The sequence below is a fragment of the Pristis pectinata genome, chromosome 24 (genome assembly GCF_009764475.1).
Source record: "Pristis pectinata isolate sPriPec2 chromosome 24, sPriPec2.1.pri, whole genome shotgun sequence".
Taxonomy (NCBI): Eukaryota; Metazoa; Chordata; class Chondrichthyes; order Rhinopristiformes; family Pristidae; genus Pristis; species Pristis pectinata.
This window is the reverse complement of record NC_067428.1, coordinates 27,700,583-27,720,181: the sequence shown is the minus strand read 5'-3', so window position 1 is coordinate 27,720,181 and position 19,599 is coordinate 27,700,583. Positions and strand designations below refer to the sequence as shown.

Sequence of the window (19,599 nt, the reverse complement as noted above, 5' to 3'; positions counted from 1 at the left end):
TATTACTAGCTTTCACTCCCTCTTATTTTCCCATTACTAACTCATACCAGGAAACTCTCCAGACAGTTCTCTAACTTCTTTCCCTGAGTTGTCCTCCACTTAAGCCAATGTTGTAACCAACATGTGCAGTTTCACAAGTGTCGCTTTGACACTACGGTCATCTCTTAAACCTAAAAGGTTATGGGTGCAAGTCTCGTGCTGAAATTTGAGAGTGTAATTTGGACATGCTTAAGTGCAGAACCAAAGATCTGCCAAATTGCATTACGTAATTGTCATCCTAGAGGTGGCACAACCAAAACTTACCTGTATTCCAATGGTTCTGGTGCATTACTTAGAGAGGCTACAGTTGCCTTTGTGCTATGAGATAGAGGAAACAAACAGCCAAGGTTCCTGTTCCTAATTCATATCCAGTGATGAATTTCATCTCCCAACATTGCCTCACCCTGGGAAAATAAAAGATTTTGACAGAAATAAAGTTTGAGTTGACAATAGAAATATTCTGACAATAGTTGAACAAATATTTATATGTCAAAGATTTTCATAAATATATACAAAAGAAACAGTGCAAAACTTTTACATGGTCATTACATTCAGTGATGTTACTTTTTTAAAAATCATAGCACCAGTACCACTTATGTGGCCCCCTGGGAATGATGCACCCTTTCATTGTTTAGGGGCTTGCCCACCTGACTTGGCCCCTCCATGTGTGGTAGCGGAAGGAGCCTAGACCGTGGTCCTTCCCTATAGAGCCTTTGCGTTGGCTGCACCAAGCTTTGGTGTATCCCTCAGCGTCTACCCCTGCAGCCTGGAATGTGCCAGTTGGCAGCATTCCCTTACGGACATCTTGCTGTACTGGAAGACAGACAAGTTTTGGGCAGACCTACGGGTGTCTTTCACCTTCCAGCAGCACTTGACATCTGTCTCTGTGAGCCCCTGGGGACAGCCTATAGATCAGAGAGTCCTCAGTTACACAGCTGCTAGGGATGAACTGAGACAGGGACCCTTGCATCCTTCTCTACACCCTCATAGCAAATCCAGTCTGCAAAGAGGTAGTTGACTATCTCTGCTCCACTGCAGTTGTCCTGAGGGCAGCATGTGTTGGGGATGATATGTCATCTGTACAGTAAGGATCTGACTGTGAGGGCCCCTCTCGCCACCAGCCAAGTGAGGTCTTGATACTTGGTGGGTTCTGGTGGTGAGGCATTCTGCCAGATGATTTGGACAGTTTACTTGGGGAACCACCCCACGATACCCATGGTGTCCCTGTCCTGCAGTGTCTGCAGGATGTTCTGTGCCAACCACTGCCTGATGGACTTATGGTCAAAGGTGTTTTCTTGGAAGAACTCTTCCACAAAGGACAGGTAGTGTGGCAACATCCAGCTGACTGGAACATTGCACAGCATCGGGGCCAGACCTATCCTCATCAGCACCAGGGACAGGTAGAACCTCAGCATGAAATGACACTTGGTGCCCATGTACTTTGGATCAATGCACAGCCTGATGCAGCCACACACAAATGTGGTCAGCAGAATGAGGGCAATGTTGGATACACTTTCTTCTCCCATTTGCTGGGGACTTGTGCAGCATGACCTGTCCGACTTGCTCCATCTTGGATCCCAGATGAACTGGAAGATGGCCCGGGTGATCACCGAGGCAGAAGAGCGGGGAATGGGCCACACCTGTGCCAATTATGCAGCCCGAAGAGCATATCGCACCTGATGACCAAGTTCTTCCCGGTTCTTGACAGAGGATGCTGTTTCCACAGACCCAGTTTTTGTTTGACCTTCCCAATCCACTCCAGCCAATTTTTGTTACATGCAACTGGATGGAAGTTGTACCCAGGCAAAAGTGGACATTTGTTCTGGAATGTCCTGATTGGTGTGACTCACTCTGCAAGGAATATTTATGGAAGGTTAGATGGCCTGTTTTTTCATGTTTTAAAAATTATTTTACACCCTCCATCCAAAAACTCCTATTTCTAGGAGCCAGCATTAAGAATTCCCTGACTAGTGTGATGCTAGACTTCCTCTGATTCTGTGTATGTTGTGGGGTGGCTCCCCAGTAGGAATTAATAGTCTACTTGAAATAGCACAACATTGGTCATAGTAAAGGAGAGTTGCTCATACATTGCAACATTAGTTAATATTTTAATGTGAGAAGATAAAACATTGGATCCTTTGGCAATGTTTTCCTTTTCAACAAATGTGATCAAACATTTTAACTTAAGCCATTGATGGTGAGATAAAATAGCTATTGCAGTTATGTTGTGTTTACCTTGGAGTGCAATTCAGTGCTCCTTTCCAAAACTAATTATAAAATATCTAGTTCCCCATCCTTGTTCTGGATTGTATCCAGGAAAATGCATTGGCTGGTGACACTTTTCCTGAGAATTTAATAAGATCTCTTTAATTATATGTTGCAGAGTCCAGCTCATTATACATTTTGTTTTGATAATTCCCACTTGCAGGAGGAACAGAAAGTCCTGCCCAATAACTGAATAGATATTTGGGGAAGCCTGCCTTTAATGATGTTGCTGCACATTTGTGGTGATCCCTGAATATCTTTGGGAGCAGAAAAAAACACACCATGCAACTGAGATGCGGAAGTGGCCTTGTGCTGAGTTAGTTGACCTCAGTCAGGAACGTTACAATTGTACTCCAGCTCAAATGGCAATAAAGGAAGTGATTGCTTGCACTGCCTCCATTTCCCAGCAGTCCTTATTACAGGCACAGCAACACTGAGTGTGAATAGTAGGTTTTTGTTCCAAAAGCAATGAATGAGCTGGAGTGACTGAGACCCTTCTATAGTGCAGGTAAGCATCAATGAATTGAGGAAATGAACCTCGGTTTCACCCTTAAGACACATATTAACTGAGCTGTCAGTGGAAAAACAATGGACAACACACATTTAAGAAATGGGTTGCCTGACAATACCCTACGTAGATTAGGTCTCCAGATTCTAAATTTACTTTGCTTCAATGGACTATATGTAAAAGATCATGGACTAGGAGAAATCAACGGCCATCACTACACTGCAAAACTTGACAGTAATTTCTGGACTACATCCATGCACAGTTAAACAGAAATCCAGCAGTTGCAGTAGATGATTGATTGTTCTCTCACTGGCCTTCTTCATTATCTTTAAAAACTCTTCACCTGTGCTATCATAAAGTATTTATGAACTACTCTCATTCCAAATACCTTGAAATGTTGCACTTAGTTGCATGTGGTCTAAGTGACGAAGTATGAAGTTAAAAGCTTCTCTGGGCCAAAGAAACAAATTGAAATTTCTTCAGCTAAATACTTAAAAATAGAATGCAGGTTAGAGGTATTTGTATTCATTTGTCAGATAAGGGATTGCTGGTGGGGACAGCATTTATTGCCCATATCTAATAAACTGTCGAAGTAGATTTTTTTCTAATCTTAAAATATTTTTGAGATTTCAACTAATATCTTGATTTTACATGTTCCCTCCAATCTCCATTTTGAAATCTATAGTTTAAAAACTTAGCAAACAAATGCTCAATTTCTATCTGTAAAAATTATTCAATGTGATATGGTGCTTAGCCAGTTTAATGGCATCACTATTCCTGAATATTGAGGAACCCCTAAACTCATTCCTGTTAGCAGTTGGTATTGAATAAGAAGAAGTCCACATCACTGAGATTGTTGGGGTTTTGGGCAGCTTTCTTCAAGGTCAGCAAACACATAATTTTGCTTCTGATTGTGAAATGCAGGCTGATCTATTAAAGGTTCTAATAATCTCATTATATTCCGAAAGCAATACTGAGTGATCCCTGAGGTTCCACTGAATAGAGAAGTAAGAGTACTTTTCAAACATAATCAAACATCTGGCACATTGAAACTGAATGGGATTCATGCATACGTAAATTCCTGGAAGAGAATAAAGTGTTTCTGTGACATTCAAACCTGTTTTCTTTTGCCTAAGAATCACAAAGTCTTTCCTTCCCTCCCTAAGGTTATTGACTTTGGCTACTATACGATTCTAAAGGTGCCAGGCTCTTTTTGATGATCCAGTATGGAAAGTGTTATAACCAAGTCAGTCCTGTTCCTAACTGGTATCTGCATGCAAACACCTTTGACATAAATAAGTACACAGTGATAAGGAGATGAGATTGGTGCATAAAGTGAAAATGTTGTAACACCACTATTGCATAACCCAGAACAAACCAGACAGTGAATCTAGGTTCCTCTTGATCTGTATAGTTCATTAGCAATTAGTGAACCATCAGGACCTGAAATGTTAACTCTATTTTCTCTCCATACTAGCTGCCTGACCTGCTGAGTGTGTGCAGCATATTCTGTTTTTGTTTCAGATTTCTAGCATCAGTTTTTTTTTTATTTTCAATTAGAACTGGTTGTTGGTTTGCAGTCTTATTGTAAAGGAGTGAAAGTTCTGGTAAAAGATGATTCCGTAGTGAACTTTATTTCCCTCAAAGTGAATTGGCTTCAAATGCCTTTTCATTTCCAAACCTAGAAAATTTGCTCCAACAACCCAAGACATAATTGCTTTGGGGATTTTCCTGCCTTAATAACAATGAAAGTTCCATATAATTATAGCAAAAAATAAACTGCAGGAGGAACTCAGCGGGTAAAGCAGCATCTGTGGTGGGGGTGGGGAAGGAATTGTCAACATTTAAGGTCAAGACCCAGCATTGGGACTAAGAGTGGAGAAGGAAGATAGCCGGTATAAAGTGCAGGGTCTGGACTCAAAACGTTGACAATTCCATTTCCCCCCACAGATGCTGCTTGACCTACTGAGTTCCTCTGGCTGACTTTTTTTGCTCCAGATTCTGGCATCTGCAGTCTCTTATGTTTCCATATAATTATAAACTGAAAGTACAATAGCCAAGTGAGAAAACCTCAGAGAAAGTAGTGCTGCATATCTCAAGGCCCTGGCATTCATTTTGTCTTCCTCACCAACCCCTACTTGATTTTCTCCTTGAGCTACTAGTGGTGAAGTAGTTTGTTGATACCAGGACTCCCATAATTTTTTATCCTAGGGATTAATCTTTGTGTGAACTGAGATAGTAACAAGCTATATTTTTATAACACCCTTAATGTAGCCTTTGCATTTTACAGGATTATTGGGGGAAAAAAACATTAATACCAAGTCATATAAGATGATATTAGGATGGAAAGAACCAAACTTACATCAAAGAATCAGATTTGTCACAAAGGAAAAGGAGATCCTTCGGCCCATCAAATTTATGCTGGCTCCTAGCACAGCAATCTAATTATTTTCATTCAAGCATCCATACAAATCCCTTAAACAATTCCATCTTCACCACCATTTGAAGCTGTGCATTCCAGATCACAACTATTCTTTGAGTAATAAAAGTTCTTTTCCCACATCCTGCTTGTATCATTTGCCCAAAATTTTCAGTCTATGTTTGATCCAGGTGCTAGTGGGAATAGCTTCACTCCATTTAATACTACAGTCATTGAGCTGTACAGCATTGAAACAGGCCCTTTGGTCCACTGTGACCATGTCGACCATTGTATGTGTTCACCCACATTTGCTTCTTAGCCTTTTACATCTACTGAAAAGCAAAAAAATGCAGCATCTGTGGAAAGAGAAAGAGTTAATGGTTCAGGTTAAAGACACTTCGTTAGAACTGAGAAAAAGAAAACAAATTAGTTTAAGATGCATTCTATGCGCGTTTTGAACAGGAAGGGATTGCAATGTCACTACCCGCCCCGACAGCCTTCAATGCACCTGAACCCACAGTGGATGTAAGATCAGTATTCCGGAGAGTGACCCCGCAGAAAGCATCTGGCCCGGATGATGTCCCTGGCCATGTCCTTAGATCCTGTGCAGATCAGCTGGCGGGGGTATCTGTAGACATTTTTAACCTCTCCCTGCTTCAGTCTCAGGTTTTCGCTTGCTTTAAGAAGACCACTATCATCCTGATACCCAAGGAAAATAAGGTAACGTGCCTTAAAGACTCCCGCCCAGTGGCTCTGACATCCACCATCATGAAGTGCTTCGAGAAGCTGGTCATGGCACAGATCAACTCCAGCCGCCCAGGCAACCTCGACCCACTGCAATTTGCCTACTACTGAAACACGTCAATAGCGAATGCCATCTCCCTGGCCCTACACTCATCTCTACAGCATATGGACAGTAAAGACACCTATGCTAGACTATTGTTTCTTGGCTACAGCTCTGCCTTCAATACTATAATCCCAAGCAAACACATCTCCAAATTCTTAGACCTGGGACTCAGCACCTCCCTTTGCAATTGGATCCTTAATTTCCTGACTAATAGACTGCAATCAGTAAGGATAGGCAGGAACAATTCCTTCACAATAATCCTCAACAATGGTGCCCCATAAGGCTGCGCCCTCAGCTCCTACTCTACTCCCTATACACTCACATGACAGATTTGGCTCTAACTCCATCTACAAGTTTGCAGGTGACACCAATGGAGTGCTGACAGAGGCATCTGCTGACAGGCTCCGAATACCAGAGCATTGCTGTACAAGTCCATATGCCCTTTGAGTGCTCACTGTTGTCAAAAGCTTTTAAAACTTTTTAAATGCATTCCATAAAGACATTTAAAAACTGTTGCAATGGAGTTAAATATACTTTTAAATTAATATATTAAAATAAAATAAATTTAATAGCGACAGTGAAATACAAGTAATTAAAATCGTTATTTAGTTTAATGAAGACTTTCCTGTATTTATCTCTTCCCAAAGGGTTGCTAACTCCATTCAAATAAAGGGGTTCGTATGCCAGCCACTCCTGATGTAAGGATGTTGGGAAATGCAGACAAACGTTCTCAGTGCATCAGTGCTCCGCTGCTGCGCACAGTGGTGGGTCCAGTGGCGGAGCGGGAGGTCAGATGCACTGGCTCAGACATCAGCGGGAGGTTGAAGTGTGCAAATCGGAGATGTGTTCAGGCCCAAACAGCTGACACCTGGTCGTTCCTAGAACCACCAGCTGTCCATCAGCCCAGCTTGATCCAACAGGAGTCATTTTGTTTCAAAAACAATTCTCGTTATGAAACATTTAAGTTTAAGGTGTATATAATTGTAATTGCTTTACTTTGAATTAAAATTCTCTAATTCTGCAAATAAAGTATTCCTATATATTTTAACCAAAAACATTTGTGCATTGAGTTGCCTTTTCTACTCTGGAATAGCCTGTTCGTTTCTTGTGCACCATTTATATTTGGTAAATCAGAGAGATTATCCAATATGTTAGTGGCTTCATCCGCATATGGCCATGTGACCTAGTTCTTATTGTGATCTAGTAAAACAGAGGTAATAATATCACGCTGAATACACAGTAGTTAAGGTGCTCTATAGAATTCTGGTCAGACGACACTTGGAGTATTGTGTTCAGTTCGGGTCGCCTCATTATAGGAAGGATGTGGAAGCTTTAGAGAGGGTGCAGAGGAGATTTACCAGGATGTTGCCTGGATTGGAGAGTATGTCTTATGAGGATAGGTTGAGTGAGCTAGGGCTTTTCTCTTTGGAGAGAAGGAGGATGAGCGGGGACTTGATAGAGGTGTACGAGATGATAAGAGGCATAGATCAAGTGGACAGTCAGAGACTTTTTCCCAGGGCGACAATGGCTAACATTTTAAGGTGATTGGAGAAAGGTGTAAGGGGGATGTCAGGGGTAAATTTTTTTATAGAGTGGTGGGTGCGTGGAACGCACTGCCTGCAGAGGTTGTGGGGGCAGAGACTCTTAAATAGACACATGAATGATAGAAAAATAGGGGGCTACGTGGGAGGGAAGGGTTAGATAGATCTTAGAGCAGGATAAAATGTCGGCACAACATTGTGGGCCAAAGGGCCTGTACTGTGCTGTAGTGTTCTATGTTTACTGGAGAGAAGCCATTGATTTTCACATTGAGGGTTATATGTTGGAAAATATATTTCATTCTCAAGCATTTCACCTTTTGAATATAATTTCTTAAAATCTACCCAAATTTAAAATATTTTATAAAAAATTACAAAAGTTAATAACTTTTTCCAGTACTATTGCTGCAGTTCAGAAATGATTATGAACCCCTTGGGCATACAGAAAGAACAGGAGCAGTAAAGACAAGGGCCTTACAAAATAGGTGCATGTGCCAAGCTGCTATATATAACTGGTGTTAACTGTTTACAAAGTCAGATCAAATGAGAGAGAGACAAGGAAGCTACTAGAAAGAAATGGAGCTTATAAAAACAGAGGTTTAACAAGGTGATAGTAAAGAAGTTTGCAAAGGGAATTTAATGGTTTAGAAATGATGGAAATAGAAAGGGTGGAGAAAGACAACGATAACAAGAAAATGGATAGGAAGAGATTAAATTCTAGTCATAAAAAACAACTCTACCAATGATATGAGGTTGAATTCCTTGCAGTACAGGGTGCCCCACCCATAGACCACACATCTGCAGAGTGTATTCAATCCACAATGTTGTACACATGTAAAAAGTCATTTAGCCATGATCCATAATCTTTGTTTTGTTCCATTGCTCTGTCTCTGGCTCATGGTTACTGGAAAACTGCATATAAATAGAACTTTTACAATCTATCTGTAAAGTACAGTTATGCCATAATATGAACGGGATACATTGGTCTATGTTTATAGTGTCACAAAGGATATCAGCACTTTATCTGAAAGATACTTGCTTTGCTCAAGTAATGTTGATGGCTTAGGAGCCTGTAAAAAGAGCAGTGTTGTGCAAGATCCACTGCACTGAAGAATACTAAAAATGATTAAAGAATAAATATAAATTGGACATATAAAATCAAGAATTTGTTTTCTTTATATTCAAATTCTTTATACATGTATGCAGTCTGTGTTGTATCTATTGTTGTATTGTACTTAATGTACATCAATATGTATTTCAGTATTGTTCACCTATTGGAATGTGTATGGCAAAAATTCACTCTTACGTTACGTTTAATAGTATAACACAGTCATATATATTGAGTGACACAATATTGACTAATTCATCAATTATTTATACCTGCTCTTTAAACTATAAGATAATGCTTTAAGCTTGCTAAACATTGGAATCTTCCAAATTCTTTTGTTAAACTTGTCCATTCCCTTATAGATTTTCAATGGGAAGTAAAATTCCCTTTCATACGGATATTGCTACATCATCTTAAAATTATTTTATTGGATATACTTTAAAGGCGAACTTCCAAAATTCTTGTAGATAAAGAAGATGTAGCATTCAAGCTGTTACTTCAATCACATGTTCAATTTAATCTCCCCCAGTACATAGCATTACGTACTCCATGAAGCATATGGAGTGGAATCCACTACAGAGGAAAGTGCTGTGCTAAAATTTACAAGAGTTGCTATCAATGGATTTTTCTTAAGCAAATTCATCCAACCTATGGTGGCTTTACCCTGCCATAAAGGCCTATAGACAGTAAAGGGCAGGACCCTTAGGAGATTTGATTTTCAATGGGATCCAGGGGTGCAAGTCCATAGCTCCCTGAAAGTGGCATCACAAGTAGATAGGATGGTAAAGGAGGTGTACGGCACACTTCATCCGTTGGGGCATTGAGTCAAAAACTTGGGAAGTCATATTGCAGCTGCATAAAACTACGGTTAGGCCACATTTGGAGTATTGTGTGCAGTTCTGGTCGCTGCATTACAGGAAGGCTGTGGAGGTTTTGGAGAAGGTACAGAAGAGGTTCACCAGATGTTGCGTGGATTAGAGAGTATTAGCTATAAGGAGAGGTTGATCAAACTTTAGTTGTGTTCTCTGGAGTGTTAGAGACTGAGGGACGACCTGACAGAGGTATATAAAATTATGAGAGGCATAGATAGGGTTGACAGAATGGAAATGTCAAATACTAGAGGTAAAGAGCTGATTTTTCTTTAAAGAGAATAACACTATCCCCTCGATATCTGTTCCAAACAAATGCTGAAAGTTGGAGCACTGCTCATTACCTGGTTGAAATATGGGGCAGCAACATTATATAAATGGAACTCATGAAGCCTAATGAGTCCAATTGGTTGCAGTCTCCCAGCTACTGTACTTATTGCTCATGTGGGGCACAGGATGCCTTAGCTTAAACTTCATATTTAATGTTATTGTCGAGTGGACACCTGAAGTGCTTCAGCAGAATTAGGATGACAAATAGGTAAGGATTCACATGTCCAGGTGGAAATGATGGGTCTTCCCAGACAACAAAAAACTCTGCCTTAGTTTTATTTTGAAATTATACCATAAAAAAGATTTGTTGCATCATTTTATATGTTGCTTTAATTCTATTTTACATCACTCAGCATTAAGTTAGAAACAACCAGAGGTGCAGGTGTTCTAAAAGAGCTTATTTTAAAAGCTGCCTTCTATCATTGTGTGATGACAAATAACATCTCGATTACTTGGCCACTAGAGAGCTCAGTAAAAATTAGCTAAACTGCATGAACCAAAGTGAGTAAAGGTGGTGCTAATACATGAATTCTTCATGAAGTTACTTTGGTGCCAGGCTCCTTTTGAATGGGCAAATGGCTGGAATTGGGATCAGCAGGACTGCATTCTTCTCAAGTCACCCCAGGTGACCTGAAGAGATAGTATCAGTCATTTTGTTGAATTATTACAGTCTATCTGGTAATAGTGCTTCCACATAGTATTGTGTTATGGAATTCCAAGATGGTGACACTGTGACAATGAAGGAATAATGATTTTAGGCATATGTCACAAGTTGTGTTGGATGGAGATGGTGTTCGTATGACAATGCAGTTCATCCTCCGTAATGGGGAGAGGGTGGGGAAGTGGGACTAGCTGGATTGCTCCCAATTAGAGCTGGTACACACTCAATGAACAGAATTACTTCCTTTCATGCTGTGTTTCTGTAATGAAGAGCAGAGGGGAGGAAAGTACAGCTGAAATATCATAGAACCATTGCACAATATCCTACATCAATGATGCAAGAGGTAGATATTGAGTTCAATAGCAGTGGTGTTGAATAAGGGACTGCTCTATTCAGGATGATGTTAATCTTCTGGAACATTGCTACAGTTGCATGAATGGTGAGTACATTCTTGACTGGGCGGTGATGACACTCTTGAGGCTTACAAATAAGAGTGTCTTTGAGGATTCTGGAGGTAAGCCAGTCAAAGTCAGTTTGGCCCACTGCTGCACTTGGAACAATCTTGCTGAGATTCCCTAGCATTTATACTGAGGATCAGCTCTGGATATCAAGGAATTAGAGAGCCATTGCTTTCAATGGAGATTGTTGATATGTGAATAGGAATAGGATTTATGAGCATTTGGAAAAGCATGACCTAATTAGGGACAGTCAACATGGCTTTGTGCAGGGCAGGTCTTACTAACTTGATTAAGTTTTTCGAGGAGGTGATAAAGGTGATTGATGAAGGTAGAGCTGTGGATGTTGTCTACGTGGATTTTAACAAGGTCATTTAACACGCAATGTGCACTTAACAAGGTCCCTCATGGTAGGCTCATCCAAAAGATTAAGATGCATGGGATCCATGTTGACTTGGCCATTTGGATTCAGAACAGGCTTGCTCATAGAAGACAGAGGGTAGTGGCAGATGGGTCTTATTCTGGCTGGATGTCCATGACTAGTGGTGTTCTGCAGGGATCCGTACTGGGACCTCTGCTGTTTGTAATGTATATAAATGACTTGGATGAAAACATGGATGAGTGGGTAAGTTTGCAGATGACACAAAGACTTGGTGGCATTGTGGAAAGTGTAGAAGTTGCCAAAGGATACAGCGGGATAAAGAATTGTTGCAGATACGGGTGGAGAAATGGTAGACGGACTTTTGTCCGGGCAAGTGTGAGATATTGCACTTTGGGAGATCAAATGCAAAGGGGAAGTACACTGTTAATGGCAGGACCCTAACAGCTTTGATGTACAGAGGAATCTTGGGGTCCAAGTCCATAGCTCCCCGAAAGTGGCCACACAAGTTGATAGGGTGGTAAAGAAGGTGTATGGCATGCTTGCCTTTAATAGGTGAGGCACTGAGTCACAGCCCGAAACGTCGACTGTTTATTTCCCTCCATGGATGCTGCCTGACCTGCTCAATTCATCCAGCACTTTTTGTGTATTGCTTCAGATTCCAGCATCTGCAGAATTTTTTGTGTCTAAAGAGTCAGTAAGTTATGTTACAGCTTTATAAAACTCTGCTTAGGCTGCACATGGAGTATTGCATTCAGTTCTGGTCGCCCCATTATAGGAAGGATGTGGAGGCTTTGGAGAAGGTGCATTAGAGGTTTACCAGGATGCTGCCTGGATTAGAGAGCAGGTGCTACAAGGAGAGGTTGGACAAACTAGGGTTATTTTCTCTGGAGCAGCAGAGGCTGAGGGGAGACCTGATAGAAGTTTATAAAATTATGAGAGGCATAGATAGACATATCTTTTTCCCAAGGTTGAAATGTCTTAATACTAAAGGGCATTTGAGATGAGAGAGGGAAAGTTCAAAGGAGCTGTGTAGGGCAGGTTTTTTTTATGGCGAGAGTTGTGGGCGCCTGGAATGTGCTGCAAGGGTTGGTGGTGGATGCAGGTACAATTGAGGCGTTTAAGAGGCTCTTAGATAGGCACATGAATATGCAGAGAATGGAGGGATATGGACCTTGTGTAGCCAGAAGGGATTAGGTGTCATTAGTTTAATTAATTCGGCACAACGTTGTGGGCCGAAGGGCCTGTCCTGTGCTGTACTGTTCTATGTGGTTTTGAAGCAAAGAGGAAGGCAAGCTACTCTCTTTAAAATATTTCTCTCTGGTTTAATGTTTTTCATTATTTATCAATGTTTCAGGGGTATTTTTGTTAACTTTATTTTTATTCTCCATAATTTTAAAAATATTTAATTTATTCAATTTTAACAGGTTTTAAATGTCTCTGAATATCATCAAATGACACAGGACTTTTCAACCTGGAAAGCTGGGGGCTTGGGCTTTGCCAATTGTCAAAGCTGTTGGGCTGTTTCTGGGATGGGGCTTCATCCGGGCATCGCTGGGAGCCCTGCTACCATTCAGATCACACTGCTGAATTCTAGGATGCTTCAGCAAAATGGACGCTCTGCATCTGGGCCAGGCAAGCACACACATGGGGAGACCAGGTCAGCAAGAATAGGTTTGTAATGTCTTGAATGTGACAAACTATTTGAGGTGATTCACGGAGGCATGAGGAAATTATCATTCAGGAATTCTCTCATAAAAGATTAGGAGATGAGTTCCAAATGTGGGTTTTAAAGAGGCTTAAAAGGGAGAATTTGGAGAAATGGTTAAGTTTATAAAGGACTTTCTAAGCAAGACAACACAGCAGCTGAAGACATAGATGTCAAGAGAGGCATGGAACAAAGAGGACCTACACAAGAGTTAAAGCAGAAAAACAAAGTAACATGAGAGAGATATTGGAATGAATCACAGAGATATGGAAAGATAAGGCCACAGAGGGATTTAAGCACAAGGTTAAAATTTTTTAATTTGAGTTATTGTGGGTCCAAAATGTAATGTACCCATGTAATCTACAAGAATCAGTTTTAGAAAAGCAGGACCTGGTACATGTAGAAGGCAGCTAGAGTGCCACATTTCACAACACAGTTGCATTTTAAACCAATGGTGTTTGTTAACATGCATTAAGAAAATTATTGCAGCAGCGGTATTGCTGTAGAAGGATAATATCTCACTATATAGTGTACTTAGAATCTTAGATTCATGCAGCATAGAAACAGGCCCTTTGGTGCACCAAGTGCATGCCGACCATCAATTACCCAACTATACTAATCTTACTTACCAACATTTGGTCCATAGCCTTCTATGGCTTGGTGATTCAAGTGCTCATCCAGATTAATTTTAAATGTTTTGAGAGCACCTGCCTCCACCACATTCGAGGCAGACAAGACCACATCCGACACTAGGAATTTAATTATATTAATAGATATTTTACCTACTTATTATGAGTCAGAAGGAGCTATTTGGCCCACCAGGTCCATGCTGGTCAACAACAGAGTAATCCCATCAGTCCCAGTCTCCCACTCATTATTTCCCTATAGCCCTGCAACCTACACTCTTTCATATGCCCATCGACTCCCCTTTAATTCTTTTGCCACTTACCTACACCAAGGGGTAATTTACAGGAGCCAATTAAGCTACAAGCATATCTTTGGGATATGGGAGGAAACCGGAGTACTCTGTGGAAACCCACAGTCACGAGGAAAATGTGCAAACTCTACATACACAGCACCTGAGGGCTAGTTCAAATCTGGACTCCTGGAGCTGCAATGCAACAGCCACCATGCCTCCCAATATCACAGTAAATAGTCACAAAGTTCAAATGACCATGAATTCATTTCCTTGTTGCAAAAGTTCACATGTAGATGAGGTTACCCAAAGTTTCTTTACATATAAGAATAGGTTAACTTAACTAATTTATGAGCTGTCCCAAGGAAAGTGGAGTGATTGACTGTCAGTGGATAATTTCCGTTCAATTTTTTGTAAATATATTAGTTTGATTTTATACCGAGTTTCCTTTATTACATTAAGATGATTCTTAAAAACTGTGCTTAACCTCATTCACGTTTTATTTGGTCTCTATAAACGGACATCACAAGAGAACTACAGTGAATCCAAATTCAGTCATTAAGCTGCAATAGGCTGATGAGGCTTGCATATGCACATATTTAGAAACCAAGCTCCAAGTCATTGTCAACTTGCAAGAGAAAGAGCCTTCCATTTCACAGCTGCAAAACCAAAGTCCTCTACCAACATCCCCCTACTGTACAATGCAGCCCTCTGACAATGAAGTTCCACCACAAACCACCTCTCAACGAAAGCAGTTATTGATGATGAAATTCACCATTGCCTACAATGTTCCAGTACATTGAAGAAATTATAGAAAATCGTGAAATCAAATCTAACACAAAACTTGTGGTCTACTGGGTAGCAATGATACCTTGTTGCCTGTATGCTAAAATGGTTTGAAAAGAAGATTATACAGATACAGGAAGACGAGAAAAATGGCAGTGAATTATTGTGCTTTTATCCAATTTAGAACAACATAGATTTGACTAATTGAGACATGAACCTCTTACAGCAGGCACTTCAAAGTACTGGGGAGATACTACCACACTGAATCTGTAAAATCCTCCAAATTCACTGTTAGCATAAGGAAACCAATATTAGTGTCCCCTTCCAGGCTAACATCCCCTTGGAGTGCTAATTGCTCTGAAGGGCAGGACACCAGACTTCTGGAACAGGCATTCCATTCCAAGTACCTGGTATGACAAGAAATTATCAGGTGGACAGAGGAAATTATTAGGTTATGCTCTTAAATCCTCCTTGGAAAAAGTGTTACATTCCCACTACATGTTGAGGATCCTCATCACCACCCACAACAGAGAAGGATAATTCAAGATGGCTGGTAAGTCAATTGGCTAATATAAAATGCCACCTGGGTTAGGCAGTTGGCAGAAGAAATGTGAGAGGAGATGATGGGCCTGTGAGAGAGAACAGGTTAGCGATAAATCATTGGGGGAATGGGACAGATGTAATCATTCTGACAGATAACATAGACTCAATGGGCTGAATGGCCTCCATCTCCACCGTGAAAAATATGAAGTGTCATTGAAAAGCCTGTGTCCATTTGTCAGAATCACACAGAAATCAAGTGTAAATGGGGGAAGGAATGTACAACCTCCCAAACTACCCGTGCCCCTGCTCCACCTGAGGCAGAGCCTATTGGTCCCACATTAGCCTCATCAACCACCTCAGAACTCACAGAACTGGAGTGGAACCAAGTTCCTTCTCAATTTCAAGGGACTGCCTAAGAAGGAGAAGGTTCTTTTGAACTGCATGGGTATGTATCACATTGTAATTATGTTCTAACTAATCTGCATCAGGAGAGCAAACCTGTTGTTACAAATATAGATTGAGAAGATAATACAGATGTAGGAAGATGAGACACTAGCAGTGAATTATTGTACTGTAATTCACTTTAACAGCTACACAGGTCTAATTTGGAATGTTCAGCAGAATGTTAAGATTCAACAGCTGCCTTAACCTAGCTTTTCTTATGCTGAATATGTTCATTTCTTTAAAACTTTATATATACAGCACGGTAACAGGCCCTTGCAGCCCAACGAGTCTGCGCCACCCATTTAAACCCATGTTAACCTACCCGTACATCTTTGGAATGTGAGAGGAAACCGGAGTACCCAGAGGAAACCCACGCAGACACAGGGAGAACGTATAAATTCTTAGCAACGGGAATTGAACCCCGATTGCTGGTGCTGTAATAATGTTATGCTAACCACTACACTACCGTGCTGGTATATATTTGTAAATATTTCATTATGGTATAAAGGAGGGAATCAAGCGATATGATAGGGGTGAAAACACATCCGATCTCCTTGATTCAGTGATTTAAAATATGTGGTGGTATTTCAGATAAATTCACTTGTTATTTTTCAAATGGTGCTTAGAATATTAGAATAAAACATAAATGAGATTTTTCAGAGTTCTCAGAATGATTACATGGAAGTACATAACATTGTAAGAAACTTCAGGGATATAGCTTAACCTTGACTACTATTTCAATCATGGTTGGTTTATTTCCTGAGCACAAAAACCTAGGCTGAGAAAATACTGCAGCACTGAAAGAGTGCCGCATCATTGGTAGTTCCATCTTCAGATGAAATTTAAAACAGAAAAACTGTCACAGTGACCTCTGTTTTCTTAGTCAGAACTAAAAGAACCCCTGGCACTATTTTGAAGTGTAGGGAAGTTAAACCTGGGTATCCCGTCAATATTTATCCTTCATTCAGCATTACCATATAATCTGGTCACAATTGGATTTATGTTTACAGGAGTTTGGAGTGCGCAATCTGAATGCCGTGCTTCTCACCTTTCAACAGTCATTATACTTCAAAAATACTTCAACAGTTGTAACGTGGCCCTGAAAGACGTATGAAAAGAGGAAAATAAATGCAGGTTATAGATCCTAAGGCCTAGAACTCATCTGCACAATGCTCAAAAAAATGTCAGCATTGTGCAGGCTGTTTTTTTGAGCATTGTGTAGGAAAACATTAGTGCTAAGCAGCATGAACCAATGTTGCTCTTGTTTCTTGCCAGCCATTATTAAGGTGTGGAATTTTGATGTGAGAATTCTGACTACACAAACACTACATAACTCTCTGCTAATCAAACCTAGTCAGCACACAACCAAGTGGTTTTCCCTCCAAATTAAGTGGCCTCAAATGTCAGAAGAAATCCTGTAAAATGAGAAGTGAGCATACTTTCACCAAGTCAGAATTATCAAAAAACCAGAGAAAGATCTGACAAAAAAAGGTGCTATCTATTCACAGTTGAGTATACATGCACCTCTGGTCATCACATTGAAGGAAAGATATGATTACACCGGAGGGAGTCCCCAGACCCGAAATATTAACTTTCCACAGGTGCTGCCTGACCTGCTGGGTGTTTCCAGCATTTCTTTCTTTATTTACAAGGATATTGCTCGGAATGGGGATAAGCTAGGGTTGTTTTCTTTGCAACTGAAGCTGTGATGAGACATAATTGAGGTATATAAAATAGGAAGGGCCCCTCTCCTTTAGCAGGGAGGTTAAAGATCAGGGAACATAAATTTAAAGTAATTAGATTGGAGGAGAAAGGAGTAAATTCTTTTCACTGAAAGGCAGTAGGAATCTGAAATTCATGACCTGAAAGAGGAAGAAACCATCATCATATTGAAAAACCACTTAATATGTACTAAAAGAACCACGATCTGTAGATCTACCTACCTAGTTATGGATAGTGGGATTAGGCTGGTAGATCTTTTTCTAGTAGCTTTGACATGATAGTCTTAATGGCCTCCTTCTTTTGTGTAAATATTGGCTTTGCCAATAAATGATTTCTTGATTTCTGCAATGTAGCAGCGAGCAGCAAAAGACCATATGTGGCTTGCAATCTAAGGCAAGGTTTTAGAGAGCCAGACTAACACAGTCTTTGATTTTGAGAGCAATGCAGGCAGTTATGTTTTTTGCTATAAGTGCAATTAGCGATACAGTCTTCCCAACTAGCTGTACAATAGGGCTCTACTTGATATTTGCAGCCAGGTTGTGAGAAAGGCTATTTGTTAGCTTTGTGATGATTTTTATGATAGATGGAGATGAAAATTCAGTACTCACTGCATCTAAACCGGATTGAATAAGACATTCTGCTAGCTAACCAGACCTCTGCAAGTTACAGTTTACAAAAGAAGACCATGCCCCCTTCAACCCCCACCACTCTTTAATATCTATACAGGTCCCAATAAAGATGGAAAAAGGTGATGTCATGGGGAATTTAACAGCAGGACCTGATCAGCATTTTTAATTATTTTCCCCTGGCTAGCTAGCCAGGTTAAGAAATTCCAAGCTAATGGACAGGTAGGCTTGTGACAGCTGGATAGCAGAAATGAAGGGACAGATCACGAGGCACATTGTGGTACCTGGTCTTTCTTCTCTCGTCGTCTACAGAGGAGTGGAAGAGGGTTTAGTGAATGGGGTTCTGGTGAGAGGGGCGGCTCTATTCACATGGGTCCAACTGATGCAGAATTAAATTTCCTATTTCTCCTTGCTCAAACTCATTAGCTGTCAATCCAACCATTTGTACTTTCCTTCAGCTACCAGATTTCCCATGGCCTGGGACTCCCTGGCTGGACAGCATTAAAACTGAAATAAACTACAGATCAATTCATTACACAGTGCATCGACGTAGCACAAGGTAAAACAATAACAGAATGCAGAATAAACTATCACAGCTACAGAGAAAGTGCAGTGCAAGTAGACAGTAAGGTGGAAGGCTATAATGAGGTAGATTGTGAGGTCAAGAGTCCATCTTATTGTTCCAGGTGACCATTCAATAGTCTTATAACAGCAGGATAGAAGCTGTCATTGAGCTTGGTGGTACGTCCTTTCAGGCTTTTGTATCTTCTGCCCGATGGGAGAGGGGAGAAGGGAGAATGTCTGGGATGGGTGAGGTCTTTGATTATGTTGGCTGCTTTACCGAGGCAGTGAGAAGTATAGAAATAAAGAACTTGCCATTGGAAGCTATGTCAATTACCACATTCTAATCGAATGCCATCAACACTGCAAATGGAAATGTCAGATTTGCCATTTTTATAATTTGAGCCCATTCACTTCCATCATGGGGTGTTAAAATAAGCTCCATAATCTCTAACATCAATCATCTACTCGACTCAAACCTACCGCCAAAAGCATGGTGGGCATCACCAACTAGATGCAGACTCAATTTTCCAGTCATGTGGTATTTCCCAATTAGAAAACATCAATAACTTCACTAACACAGTAATCCATATGTCATTACTCAACTGACTTCCTTTTATCAATAAAAAGGATTATGTATTCTGTAACATTCACATGGTATGCAAATACTGGCAAAGATTTCTTTAATTCACATTACTGAAAGATACATTTAAAGGCTTCAAAGTCTTGGAGGGAATATCAAGGATAAAATTAGCTCCTAGGAGTCATTAAGTGGTTTCAAATTTGCTCAGAATTTCTCTACCACATCACAAGTACACATTGATAGCATTGTAGTACTTGGCAAATTGAAGAGAATAATCTCGCAGGTGTTCCAC

At 40.5% G+C, this 19,599-nt stretch overlaps 1 long non-coding RNA gene across 1 annotated transcript in view; it reads right to left on the bottom strand.

Moving 5' to 3' along the window:
• Nucleotides 1-19,599, bottom strand: part of LOC127582357 (uncharacterized) — a 44,378-nt gene that overhangs the window by 8,938 nt on the left and 15,841 nt on the right. The window contains exon 2 of the long non-coding RNA XR_007958105.1: nt 304-443. This is a non-coding gene — a long non-coding RNA (uncharacterized LOC127582357). The remainder of the gene's footprint in view (nt 1-303; nt 444-19,599) is intronic.